Genomic DNA, 15,073 nt, shown 5'->3' with positions numbered 1-15,073 from the left:
GTGTCATATTGATGTGTGGTGTTTTACTTGAGTGGACATAAACACAATCTAAGGATGCCATGAATAGACGGGATTATTGGAAACTAGGTATCACAAAAGGTCATTAGCTAGCCCAATAATGTATTCATCCACTAGTTAAACTCTAATACACACATCAATATACCACATGAAACGTCATTGTATTCACACAAGGTCTCTCGTGATATAGTGGAATTCAAAAATAGACGTTATTGGACATCCACTAACTTTTTTCCACCATACAGTTGTGTGGTGTTTTACTTAAGTGGACATAAACACAATCTAAGGATGCCATGAATAGACGGGATTATTGGAAACTAGGTATCACAAAAGGTCATTAGCTAGCCCACTAATGTCTTCATCCACTAGTTGTACTCTAACACCCTCTCGTGCAAATACAATGCCCTCATAGGTCCACTCAAGTAAAACACCACACATCAATACCATGAGGTTTATATTCCATAATTTTGTGGCCATTGATTCATGGCATTTGAATTCTTTATATACTTCTCTAAGTGGATCTAAGCAAAGCCCTTAGCTACAATAACTTCAGCCATAGTACAGAAATTCTTTTGGCAAAATATTGTTTGCCGCTTTGGCGTGCCGAAGGCTATCACGGTTGACAACGGAACTCAATTCGATGCTGAAACATTCAAAACATTTTGTGACCAGATTGGTACAAAAATACACTATGTATCAGTAAGACATCTGGAGTCAAATGGACTGGTAGAAATAACAAACAGAATTATAATAATAGGAATAATGAAGTCAATCTTCAACCGCCCGAAAGGAAAGTGGCCAGACGAATTAATAAAGGTGGTGTGGAACCACAATACTGCCATTTCAAGGTCAATAGGATTTACACCATTCAAGCTTCTGTTTGCTAAAAACAATAGATCACCTTTTAAACCTCAAATGACGTTAACCTATATTGGTCCTTAGATTTTCCACCATACAGTTGCTAAAAAGTTGGAATATAAAGAATTCAAAACAATAGATCACCTTTTAAACCTCAAATGACGTTTCTATGATATTGAGGGCATTGTATTCGTGGGGTTGCTGATGGTTTCTTTTGGCATCTCCCAGTTGGCTACAAATGGCCATATCCTATAGGCCACGTGCTCTTGGACTAAGTCCCTTGTCCCGATGAAAGAGCAGACTATGCCGAAGGCCTGTCCTTAGATGGTGTTTATGTCCACTCAAGTAAAACACCACACAAAAATAGTGTTTCTATGATATTGAGGGCATTGTATTCGCACGAGAGGGTATTAGAGTACAACTAGTGGATGAAGACGTTATTTGGCTAGCTAATGACCTTTTGTGATAACAGGTTTCCACCATACAGTTGCTAAAAAGTTGGAATATAAAGAATTCAAAACAATAGAGGGTTTATGTCCACTCAAGTATCATAGAAACGTCATTTGAGGTTTAAAAGGTGATCTATTGTTTTGAATTCTTTATATTCCAACTTTTTAGCAACTGTATGGTGGAAAAAAGTTGTCTTACAACCTTAACCTATGTTTGGACAGTTCACTCACGCAATTTGGCTAATTTTTCCATAGTCTTTATTTTATTTTGAGAAACGATGTGGTATATTGATGTGTGGTGTTTTACTTGAGTGGACATAAACACAATCTAAGGATGCCATGAATAGACGGGATTATTGGAAACCAGGTATCCCAAAAGGTCATTAGCTAGCCCAATAATGTCTTCATCCACTAGTTGTACTCTAATACCCTCTAGTGTGAATACAATGCCCACAATATCATAGAAATGTCATTTGAGGTTTAAAAGGTGATCTATTGTTTTGAATTCTATGATATTGAGGGCATTGTATTCGCACGAGAGGGTATTAGAGTACAACTAGTGGATGAAGACGTTATTGGGCTAGCTAATGACCTTTTGTGATACCTGGTTTCCAATAATCCCGTCTATTCATGGCACGCAATTTGGCTAAATTTTCCATAGTCTTTATTTTATTTTGAGAAACGATGTGGTATATAAAGAATTCAAAACAATAGATCACCTTTTAAACCTCAAATGACGTTTCTATGATATTGTGGCCATTGTATTCATACTAGAGGGTATTAGAGTACAACTAGTGGATGAAGACGTTATTGGGCTAGCTAATGACCTTTTGTGACACCTGGTTTCTAATAATCCCGTCTATTCATGGCATCCTTAGATGGTGTTTATGTCCACTCAAGTAAAACACCACACAAAAATAGTGTTTCTATGATATTGTGGGCATTGTATTCACACGAGAGGGTATTAGAGTACAACTAGTGGATGAAGACGTTATTGGGCTAGCTAATGACCTTTTGTGATAATATGTCAACTATAATCCCGTCTATTCATGGCATCCTTATATTGTGTTTATGTCCACTCAAGTAAAACACCACACAAAAATAGTGTTTCTATGATATTGTGGGCATTGTATTCACACTAGAGGGTATTAGAGTACAACTAGTGGATGAAGACGTTATTGGGCTAGCTAATGACCTTCAAGTAAAACACCACACATCATTATACCACATCATTTCTCAAAATAAAATAAAGACTATGGAAAATTTAGCCAGATTGCGTGAGTGAACTGTCCAAACATAGGCTAGCTAATGACGTTTCTATGATATTGAGGGCATTGTATTCACACTAGAGGGTATTAGAGTATAACTAGTGGATGAAGACATTAGTGGGCTAGCTAATGACCTTTTGTGATAACAGGTTAACTATAATCCCGTCTATTCATGGCATCCTTAGATGGTGTTTATGTCCACTCAAGTAAAACACCACACATCAATATACCACAGACCTTTTGTGATAATATGTTAACTATAATCCCGTCTATTCATGGCATCCTTAGATGGTGTTTATGTCCACTCAAGTAAAACACCACACAAAAATAGTGTTTCTATGATATTGAGGGCATTGTATTCGCACTAGAGGGTATTAGAGTATAACAAGTGGATGAAGACATTAGTGGAAAATTTAGCAATTGTATATTGATGTGTGGTGGACAATGCCCTTCATGACATTAGTGGCCTCAAATGACGTTTCTATGATATTGTGGGCATTGTATTCACACTAGAGGGTATTAGAGTACAACTAGTGGATGAAGACGTTATTGGGCTAGCTAATGACCTTTTATGATAATATGTTAACCAGTTGTGATAATATGTTAACTATAATCCTGTCTAGAGTACAACTAGTGGATGAAGACATTAGTGGGCTAGCTAATGACCTTTTGTGATACCTAGTTTCACTCACGCAATTTGGCTAAATTTTCCATAGTATTTATTTTATTTTGAGAAACGATGTGGAATATTGATGTGTGGTGTTTTACTTGAGTGGACATAAACACAATCTAAGGATGCCACTAGTTATTGAATTCTTTATATTCCAACTTTTTAGCAACTGTATGGTGCAAAAAAGTTGTCTTACAACCTTAACCTATGTTTGGACAGTTCACTCACGCAATTTGGCTAAATTTTCCATAGTCTTTATTTTATTTTGAGAAACGATGTGGTATATTGATGTGTGGTGTTTTACTTGAGTGGACATAAACACCATTTAGGTATGCCTTGAATAGAGGGGATTATTGGAAACCTGGTATCACAAAAGGTCATTAGCTAGCCCAATAACGTATTCATCCACTAGTTGTACTCTACTACCCTCTCGTGCGAATACAATGCCCTCAATATCATAGAAACACTATTTTTGTGTGGTGTTTTACTTGAGTGGACATAAACTCAAGTAAAACACCACACATCAATATACCACATTGTTTCTCAAAATAAAATAAAGACTATGGAAAATTTAGCCAAATTGCGTGAGAGAACTGTCCAAACATAGGTTAAGTTTGCCATGAATAGACGTGATTATAGTTAACATATTACCACAAAAGGTCATTAGCTAGCCCAATAACGTCTTCATTTCCTCTAGTGTGAATACAATGCCCACAATATCATAGAAACGTCATTTGAGGTTTAAAAGGTGATCTATTTTTTTGAATTCTTTATATTCCAACTTTTTAGCAACTGTATGGTGGAAAAAAGTTATCACAAAAGGTCATTAGCTAGCCCAATAACGTTTCATCCACTAGTTGTACTCTAATACCCTCTAGTGTGAATACAATGCCCACAATATCATAGAAACGTCATTTGAGGTTTAAAAGGTGATCTATTGTTTTGAATTCTTTATATTCCAACTTTTTAGCAACTGTATGGTGGAAACCTGTTATCACAAAAGGTCATTAGCAAGCCCAATAACGTCTTCATCCACTAGTTATACTCTAATACCCTCTAGTGTGAATACAATGCCCACAATATCATAGAAACGTCATTTGAGGTTTAAAAGGTGATCTATTGTTTTGAATTCTTTATATTCCAACTTTTTAGCAACTGTATGGTGGAAAAAAGTTGTCTTACAACCTTAACCTATGTTTGGACAGTTCACTCACGCAATTTGGCTAAATTTTCCATAGTCTCTATTTTATTTTGAGAAACGATGTGGTATATTGATGTGTGGTGTTTTACTTGAGTGGACATAAACACAATCTAAGGATGCCATGAATAGACGGGATTATAGTTAACATATTATCACTAAAGGTCATTAGCTAGCCCAATAATGTCTTCATCCACTAGTTGTACTCTAATACCCTCTCGTGCGAATACAATGCCCTCAATATCATAGAAACACTATTTTTGTGTGGTGTTTTACTTGAGTGGACATAAACACCATCTAAGGATGCCATGAATAGACGAGATTATTGGAAACCAGGTATCACAAAAGGTCATTAGCTAGCCCAATAACGTCTTCATCCACTAGTTGTACTCTAATACCGTCTAGTGTGAATACAATGCCCACAATATCATAGAAACGTCATTTGAGGTCAATATCATAGAAACACTATTTTTGTGTGGTGTTTTACTTGAGTGGACATAATATGTTAACTATAATCCCGTCTATTCATGGCATCCTTAGATTGTGTTTATGTCCACTCAAGTAAAACACCACACATCAATATACCACATCGTTTCTCAAAATAAAATAAAGACTATGGAAAATTTAGCCAAATTGCGTGAGTGAACTGTCCAAACATAGGTTAAGGTTGTAAGACAACTTTTTTCCACCATACAGTTGCTAAAAAGTTGGAATATAAAGAATTCAAAACAATAGATCACCTTTTAAACCTCAAATGACGTTTCGTCTATTCATGGCATCCTTAGATTGTGTTTATGTCCACTCAAGTAAAACACCACACAAAAATAGTGTTTCTATGATATTGAGGGCATTGTATTCGCACGAGAGGGTATTAGAGTACAACTGGTGGATGAAGACGTTATTGGGCTAGCTAATGACCTTTTGTGATAACAGGTTTCCTATAATCCCCTCTATTCAAGGCATCCTTAGATTGTGTTTATGTCCACTCAAGTAAAACACCACACAAAAATAGTGTTTCTATGATATTGAGGGCATTGTATTCATAAACACCATCTAAGGATAGAGTCTATGGAAACACACGTCATATTATCACAAAAGGTCATTAACTAGACCACTAATGTCTTCATCCACTTGTTGTACTCTAATATTGATGTGTGGTGAAATGGCCCAATAAGGAAAATTTAGCCACACATCATTAAACATAATCCCCTCTATTCAAGGCATACTTAAATGGTGTTTATGTCCACTCAAGTAAAACATCGCACATCATTATACCACATCGTTTCTCAAAATAAAATAAAGACTATGGGAAATTTAGCCAAATTGCACGAGAGACGGGATTATTATCCTTAGAGGACTCATATTTCATTCATCCATTCAAGGCATACCTAAATGGTGTTTATGTCCACTCAAGTAAAACATCGCACATCATTATACCACATCGTTTCTCAGAATAAAATAAAGACCATGGGAAATTTAGCCAAATTGCACGAGAGAACTGTCCAAACATAGGTTAAGGTTGTAAGACACCTTTTTCCACCATACAGCTGCTAAAAAGTTGGAATATAAAGAATTCAAAACAATAGATCACCTTTTAAACCTCAAATGACGTTTCTATGATATTGTGGGCATTGTATTCGCACTAGAGGGTATTAGAGTATAACTAGTGGATGAAGACGTTATTGGGCTAGCTAATGACCTTTTGTGATAACAGGTTTCCACCATACAGTTGCTAAAAAGTTGGAATATAAAGAATTAAAAACAATAGATCACCTTTTAAACCTCAAATGACGTTTCTATGATATTGTGGGCATTGTATTCACACTAGAGGGTATTAGAGTATAACTAGTGGATGAAGACGTTATTGGGCTAGCTAATGACCTTTTGTGATACCTGGTTTCCAATAATCCCATCTATTCATGGCATCCTTAGATGGTGTTTATGTCCACTCAAGTAAAACACCACACAAAAATAGTGTTTCTATAATATTGAGGGCATTGTATTCGCACGAGAGGGTATTAGAGTACAACTAGTGGATGAAGACTTTAGTGGGCTAGCTAATGACCTTTTGTGATAATACCTGGTATGTCACAAAACACCACACAAGAGGGTATTAGAGTACAATCTATTGTTTTGAACACCTTTTAAATCTCAAATGACGTTTCTATGATATTGTGGGCATTGTATTCACACGAGAGGGTATTAGAGTACAACTAGTGGATGAAGACGTTATTGGGCTAGCTAATGACCTTTTGTGATACCTGGTTTCCAATAATCCCGTCTATTCATGGCATACCTAAATGGTGTTTATGTCCACTCAAGTAAAACATCGCACATCATTATACCACATCGTTTCTCAAAATAAAACACCACACAAAAATAGTTAACACTCATATTGATGTGTTTATGTCCACTCAAGTAAAACACCACACAAAAATAGTGTTTCTATGATATTGAGGGCATTGTATTCGCACGAGAGTGTATTAGAGTATAACTAGTGGATGAAGACGTTATTGGGCTAGCTAATGACATTTTGTGATAATAAGTTAACTATAATCCCGTCTATTCATGGCATCCTTAGATGGTGTTTATGTCCACTCAAGTAAAACACCAGACAAAAATAGTGTTTCTATGATATTGAGGGCATTGTATTCGTGGGCATTGTATTCACACTAGAGGGTATTAGAGTACAACTAGTGGATGAAGACGTTATTGGGCTAGCTAATGACCTTTTGTGATACCTGGTTTCCAATAATCCCGTCTATTCATGGCATCCTTAGATGGTGTTTATGTCCACTCAAGTAAATACTTGTCTGGAATATAAAGAAGTTATTCCAAACATAGGTTTCCAAATACCATTATAATCCCCTCTATTCAAGGCATACCTTTATTGAATACCCTCAAAAATATTCCAACTTTTTTGTGGGCTAGCTAATGAGTGAACTGTCCAAACATAGGTTAAGGTTGTAAGACAACTTTTTTCCACCATACAGTTGCTAAAAAGTTGGAATATAAAGAATTCAAATGTTTTGAATTCTTTATATTCCAACTTTTTAGCAACTGTATGGTGGAAACCTGTTATCACAAAAGGTCATTAGCTAGCCCAATAACATCTTCATCCACTAGTTATACTCTAATACCCTCTAGTGTGAATACAATGCCCTCAATATCATAGAAACGTCATTTGAGGTTTAAAAGGTGATCTATTGTTTTGAATTCTTTATTGTGGGCATAAACATTGTATGTGAATATTTTTGTGTGATGTTTTAAAACTATTACATTGAGGGCATTGTATTCGCACGAGAGATTAGCGGGCTAGCTAATGACCTTTTGTGATACCTGGTTTCCAATAATCCCGTCTATTCATGGAATCCTTAGATGGTGTTTATGTCCACTCAAGTAAAACATCGCACATCAATATACCACATCGTTTCTCAAAATAAAATAAAGACTATGGAAAATTTAGCCAAATTGCGTGAGTGAACTGTCCAAACATAGGTTAAGGTTGCCTCAATATCATAGATACACTATTTTTGTGTGGTGTTTTACTTGAGTGGACATAAACACAATCTAAGGATGCCATGAATAGACGGGATGTTTCATAGTATTTAAAAGACATCAACCTATGAGGGAATAGGTCTACAATCCCGTCTATAAAATGCCTTGAATACAAATGACCTTTATCATAGGTATGACACTATTGTTTCTAACAATAGGTCATTAGATTACACTAATAATACACTATTTATCAATAACCTCCACATAAACACCATCAGTGAATACAATGCCCACAATATCACCTATTGTGTGATGTGATACCTGGTTTCCAATAATCCCGCTATTCATGGCATCCTTAGATGGTGTTTATGTCCACTCAAGTGATAAATGACCTTTTGTGATATGTTTTAGTTGTGGGCATAAATACTAGTTGTAATAGGTCATTAGCTAGCCCAATAACGTCTTCATCCACTAGGAACTGTCCAAACATAGGTTAAGGTTGTAAGACAACTTTTTTCCACCATACAGTTGCTAAAAAGTTGGAATATAAAGAATTCAAAACAATAGATCACCTTTTAAACCTCAAATGACGTTTCTATGATATTGTGGGCATTGTATTCACACTAGAGGGTATTAGAGTACAACTAGTGGATGAAGACGTTATTGGGCTAGCTAATGACCTTTTGTGATACCTGGTTTCCAATAATCTCGTCTATTCATGGCATCCTTAGATGGTGTTTATGTCCACTCAAGTAAAACACCACACATCAATATACCACATCGTTTCTCAAAATAAAATAAAGACCATGGGAAATTTAGCCAAATTGCACGAGAGAACTGTCCAAACATATGTTAAAAGGTGATCTATTGTTTTGAATTCTTTATATTCCACCTTTTTAGCAACTGTATGGTGGAAAAAAGTTGTGTGGTGTTAACTAATACCAAATTGAGTGAGTGGACATAAACACCACACAAATTAAAATAAAGACTATGGAAAATTTAGCCAAATTGCGTGAGTGAACTGTCCAAACATAGGTTAAGGTTGTAATGCGAATACAATGCCCTCAATATCATAGAAACACTATTTTTGTGTGGTGTTTTACTTGAGTGGACATAAACACAATCTAAGGATGCCATGAATAGACGGGATTATTGGAATATAAAGAATTCCACTTTTAAAACCATAAACACAAAAATTGTGGGCATTGTATTCACGTTCTAAGGATTAAAATTTAGCCAAATTGCGTGAGTGAACTGTCCAAACATAGGTTAAGGTTGTAAGACAACTTTTTTCCACCATACAGTTGCTAAAAAGTTGGAATATAAAGAATTCAAAACAATAGATCACCTTTTAAACCTCAAATGACGTTTCTATGATATTGTGGGCATTGTATTCACACTAGAGGGTATTAGAGTACAACTAGTGGATGAAAACGTTATTGGGCCTAGAGGGTATTAGAGTATAACTAGTGGATGAAGACGTTATTGGGCTAGCTAATGACCTTTTGTGATACCAGGTTTCCAATAATCCCGTCTATTCATGGCATCCTTAGATGGTGTTTATGTCCACTCAAGTAAAACACCACACAAAAATAGTGTTTCTATGATATTGTGGGCATTGTATTCACACTAGAGGGTATTAGAGTTTAACTAGTGGATGAAGACGTTATTGGGCAAGCTAATGAACGACCTTCATTTTTGCCGAAAATAGCCATGAACGACCCTTTTCAATAATACCGAAGGCTAACACCTACGGATTTTTGACCAAGAAACAGTCTCCACCAAAAATCAAAGAATGTGTTCTATGACAAGCAAACATTTGTGGGGTGAGGTGTACGAGCCTCTAGTCGATGATATATAGCCACACAACACACATAAACTTAAACTCATATTGATGTGTTTATGTCCACTCAAGTTAAACATCGCACATCATTATGCCACATCGTTTCTAAAAATAAAATAAAGACCATGGGAAATTTAGCCAAATTGCAGAGAGAACTGTCCAAACATAGGTTAAGGTTGTAAGGAATCTTCTTTCCACCAAACAGTTGCTAATAAGTAGGAATATAAAGAATTCTTTATATTGTGCTCTAATACCGTCTTCATTAGCTATGCCTTGAATAGACGGGATTATAGTTAACATATTATCACAAAAGGTCATTAGCTAGCCCACTAATGTCTTCATCCACTAGTTGTACTCTAATACCCTCTCGTGCGAATACAATGCCCTCAATATCATAGAAACCTATGTAAATTGACCTTTGGTGTTTATGTCCACTCAAGTAAAACACCACACAAAAATAGTGTTTTCTCTCGTGCAATTTGGCTAAATTTTCCATAGTCTTTATTTTATTTTGAGAAACGATGTGTCATATTGATGTGTGGTGTTTTACTTGAGTGGACATAAACACAATTTAGGTATGCCTTTGAAACTAAAAATAGTGTTTCTATGATATTGAGGGCATTGTATTCACACTAGAGGGTATTAGAGTACAACTAGTGGTGTTTATGTCCACTCATGTAAAACACCACACAAAAATAGTGTTTCTATGATATTGAGGGCATTGTATTCGCACGAGAGGGTATTAGAGTACAACTAGTGGATGAAGACGTTATTGGGCTAGCTAATGATCTTTTGTGATACCTGGTTTCCACCATACAGTTGCTAAAAAGTTGGAATATAAAGAATTCAAAACAATAGATCACCTTTTAAACCTCAAATGGCTAACATATGTTTGGATAGTTCTCTCTCTCAATTTGGCTAAATTTTCCATAGTCTTTATTTTATTTTGAGAAATGATGTGTCATATTGATGTGTGGTGTTTTACTTGAGTGGACATAAACACAATCTAAGGATGTCCACTCAAGTAAAACACCACACAAAAATAGTGTTTCTATGATATTGAGGGCATTGTATTCGCACGAGAGGGTATTAGAGTACAACTAGTGGATGAAGACGTTATTGGGCTAGCTAATGACCTTTTGTGATAACAGGTTTCCACCATACAGTTGCTAAAAAGTTGGAATATAAAGAATTCAAAACAATAGATCAGCTTTTAAACCTCAAATGACGTTTCTATGATATTGTGGGCATTGTATTCACACTAGAGGGTATTAGAGTATAACTAGTGGATGAAGACGTTATTGGGCTAGCTAATGACCTTTTGTGATACCAGGTTTCCAATAATCCCCTCTATTCAAGGCATACCTAAATGGTCTTTATGTCCACTCAAGTAAAACACCGCACATCATTATACCACATCGTTTCTCAAAATAAAATAAAGACCATGGGAAATTTAGCCAAATTGCACGAGAGAACTGTCCAAACATAGGTTAAGGTTGTAAGACACCTTTTTCCACCATACAGTTGCTAAAAAGTTGGAATATAAAGAATTCAAAACAATAGATCACCTTTTAAACCTCAAATGACGTTTCTATGATATTGTGGGCATTGTATTCACACTAGAGGGTATTAGAGTATAACTAGTGGATGAAGACGTTATTGGGCTAGCTAATGACCTTTTGTGATACCAGGTTTCCAATAAACCCCTCTACTCAAGGCATACCTAAATGGTGTTTATGTCCACTCAAGTAAAACATCGCACATCATTATACCACATCGTTTCTCAAAATAAAATAAAGACTATGGAAAATTTAGCCAAATTGCGTGAGTGAACTGTCCAAACATAGGTTAAGGTTGTAAGACAACTTTTTTCCACCATACAGTTGCTAAAAAGTTGGAATATAAAGAATTCAAAACAATAGATCACCTTTTAAACCTCTAATGACGTTTCTATGATATTGTGGGCATTGTATTCACACTAGAGGGTATTAGAGTACAACTAGTGGATGAAGACGTTATTGGGCTAGCTAATGACCTTTTGTGATACCTGGTTTCCAATAATCCCGTCTATTCATGGCATCCTTAGATGGTGTTTATGTCCACTCAAGTAAAACACCACACAAAAATAGTGTTTCTATGATATTGAGGGCATTGTATTCGCACGAGAGGGTATTAGAGTACAACTAGTGGATGAAGACATTAGTGGGCTAGCTAATGACCTTTTGGGATAATATGTTAACTATAATCCCGTCTATTCATGGCATCCTTAGATTGTGTTTATGTCCACTCAAGTAAAACACCACACATCAATATACCACATCGTTTCTCAAAATAAAATAAAGACTATGGAAAATTTAGCCAAATTGCATGAGTGAACTGTCCAAACATAGGTTAAGGCTAAATTTTCCATAGTCTTTATTTTATTTTGAGAAACGATGTGGTATATTGATGTGTGGTGTTTTACTTGAGTGGACATAAACACAATCTAAGGATGCCATGAATAGACGGGATTATAGTTAACATATTATCACAAACCAGGTATCCCAAAAGGTCATTAGCTAGCCCACTAATGTCTTCATCCACTAGTGGTACTCTAATACCCTATGGTGCGAATACAATGCCCTCAATATCATAGAAACACTATTTTTAGTTTCAAAGGTGATCTGTTGTATTGAATTCTTTATATTCCAACTTTTAGCAACTGTATGGTGGAAAATTGTTATCACAAAAGGTCATTAGCTAGCCCAATAACGTCTTCATCCACTAGTTGTACTCTAATACCCTCTCGTGCGAATACAATGCCCTCAATATCATAGAAACACTATTTTTGTGTGGTGTTTTACTTGAGTGGACATAAACACCATCTAAGGATGCCATGAATAGACGAGATTATTGGAAACCAGGTATCACAAAAGGTCATTAGCTAGCCCAATAACGTCTTCATCCACTAATTGTACTCAAATACCCTCTAGTGTGAATACAATGCCCACAATATCATAGAAACGTCATTTGAGGTTTAAAAGGTGATCTATTGTTTTGAATTCTTTATATTCCAACCTTTTAGCAACTGTATGGTGGAAAAAAGTTGTCTTACAACCTTAACCTATGTTTGCTAAGGATACCATGAATAGACGGGATTATTGGAAACCTGGTATCACAAAAGGTCATTAGCTAGCCCAATAACGTCTTCATCCACTAGTTGTACTCTAATACCCTCTCGTGCGTAGTTGTACTCTAATACCATCTAGTGTGAATACAATGCCCTCAATATCATAGAAACATCATTTGAGGTTTAAAGGGTGATCTATTGTTTTGAATTCTTTATATTCCAACTTTTTAGCAACTGTATGGTGGAAAAAGTTGTCTTACAACCTTAACCTATGTTTAGAGGGGATTATTGGAAACCAGGTATCACAAAATGTCATTAGCTAGCCCAGTGGAAAAAGGTGCCTTACAACCTTAACATATGTTTGGATAGTTCTCTCTCTCAATTTGGCTAAATTTTCCATAGTCTTTATTTTATTTTGAGAAATGATGTGTCATATTGATGTGTGGTGTTTTACTTGAGTGGACATAAACACAATATAGGTATGCCTTTGAAACTAAAAATAGTGTTTCTATGATATTGAGGGCATTGTATTCACACTAGAGGGTATTAGAGTACAACTAGTGGATGCACCACACATCAATTTGCCACATCGTTTCTCAAAATAAAATAAAGACCATGGGAAATTTAGCCAAATTGCACGAGAGAACTGTCCAAACATAGGTTAAGGTTGTAAGGCAACTTTTTTCCACCATACATTTGATAAAAAGTTGGAATATAAATAATTCAAAACAATAGATCACCTTTTAAACCTCAAATGACGTTTCTATGATATTGTGGGCATTGTATTCATACTAGAGGGTATTAGAGTACAACTAGTGGATGAAGACGTTATTGGGCTAGCTAATGACCTTTTGTGATACCTGGTTTCCAATAATCCCGTCTATTGATGGCATCTTTATATGGTGTTTATGTCCACTCAAGTAAAACACCACACAAAAATAGTGTTTCTATGATATTGAGGGCATTGTATTCGCACGAGAGGGTATTAGAGTACAACTAGTGGATGAAGACGTTATTGGGCTAGCTAATGACCTTTTGTGATACCTGGTTTCCAATAATCCCTCTATTCAAGGCATACCTAAGTGGTGTTTATTTCCACTCAAGTAAAACATCGCACATCATTATACCACATCATTTCTCAAAATAAAATAAAGACCATGGGAAATTTAGCCAAATTGCACGAGAGAACTGTCCAAACATAGGTTAAGGTTGTAAGACACCTTTTTCCACCATACAGTTGCTAAAAAGTTGGAATATAAAGAATTCAAAACAATAGATCACCTTTTAAACCTCAAATGACGTTTCTATGATATTGTGGGCATTGTATTCACACTAGAGGGTATTAGAGTACAACTAGTGGATGAAGACGTTATTGGGCTAGCTAATGACCTTTTGTGATACCTGTTTTCCAATAATCCCGTCTATTCATGGCATCCTTAGATGGTGTTTATGTCCACTCAAGTAAAACACCACACAAAAATAGTGTTTCTATGATATTGAGGGCATTGTATTCGCACGAGAGGGTATTAGAGTACAACTAGGGGATGAAGACATTAGTGGGCTAGCTAATGACATTTTGTGATAATATGTTAACTATAATCCCGTCTATTCATGGCATCCTTAGATTGTGTTTATGTCCACTCAAGTAAAACACCACACATCAATATACCACATCGTTTCTCAAAATAAAATAAAGACTATGGAAAATTTAGCCAAATTGCGTGAGTGAACTGTCCAAACATAGGTTAAGGTTGTAAGACACCACACAAACATATGTTAAGTGTATTCACACAATTTTCGGAAAATCAACTATTAAGCAGAGTTATCTTGACAATATGAGGGGAAGATATTTTCGAGATATGTCTATTGTGAGGGCTGACAACGGAGAGAAGACTTCTCCTACACCCGAAGAAAATGAAGTAGTGATTTAATATGAGAGCCCTCCAAGCCATTGGCGGACCGCGAAACAAAGACAGAAGATGAACTTATTAAAATGGCCGAAGCTATTACGGATAAAGTTGTTGATCAACTACTAAACAAAGCTGCGGAAGTAGTTTTAAGAGAAGAATAGCTGTTATTGTAAAGACATTTGGAATGTAATATTTCCATTTAGGTATGCCTTGAATAGAGGGGATTATTGGAAACCTAGTATCACAAAAGGT

The sequence above is a fragment of the Zea mays genome, chromosome 6 (genome assembly GCF_902167145.1).
Source record: "Zea mays cultivar B73 chromosome 6, Zm-B73-REFERENCE-NAM-5.0, whole genome shotgun sequence".
Lineage (NCBI taxonomy): Eukaryota > Viridiplantae > Streptophyta > Magnoliopsida > Poales > Poaceae > Zea > Zea mays.
The sequence above is the reverse complement of the archived record's forward strand: the minus strand, read 5'-3'. Positions refer to the sequence as shown.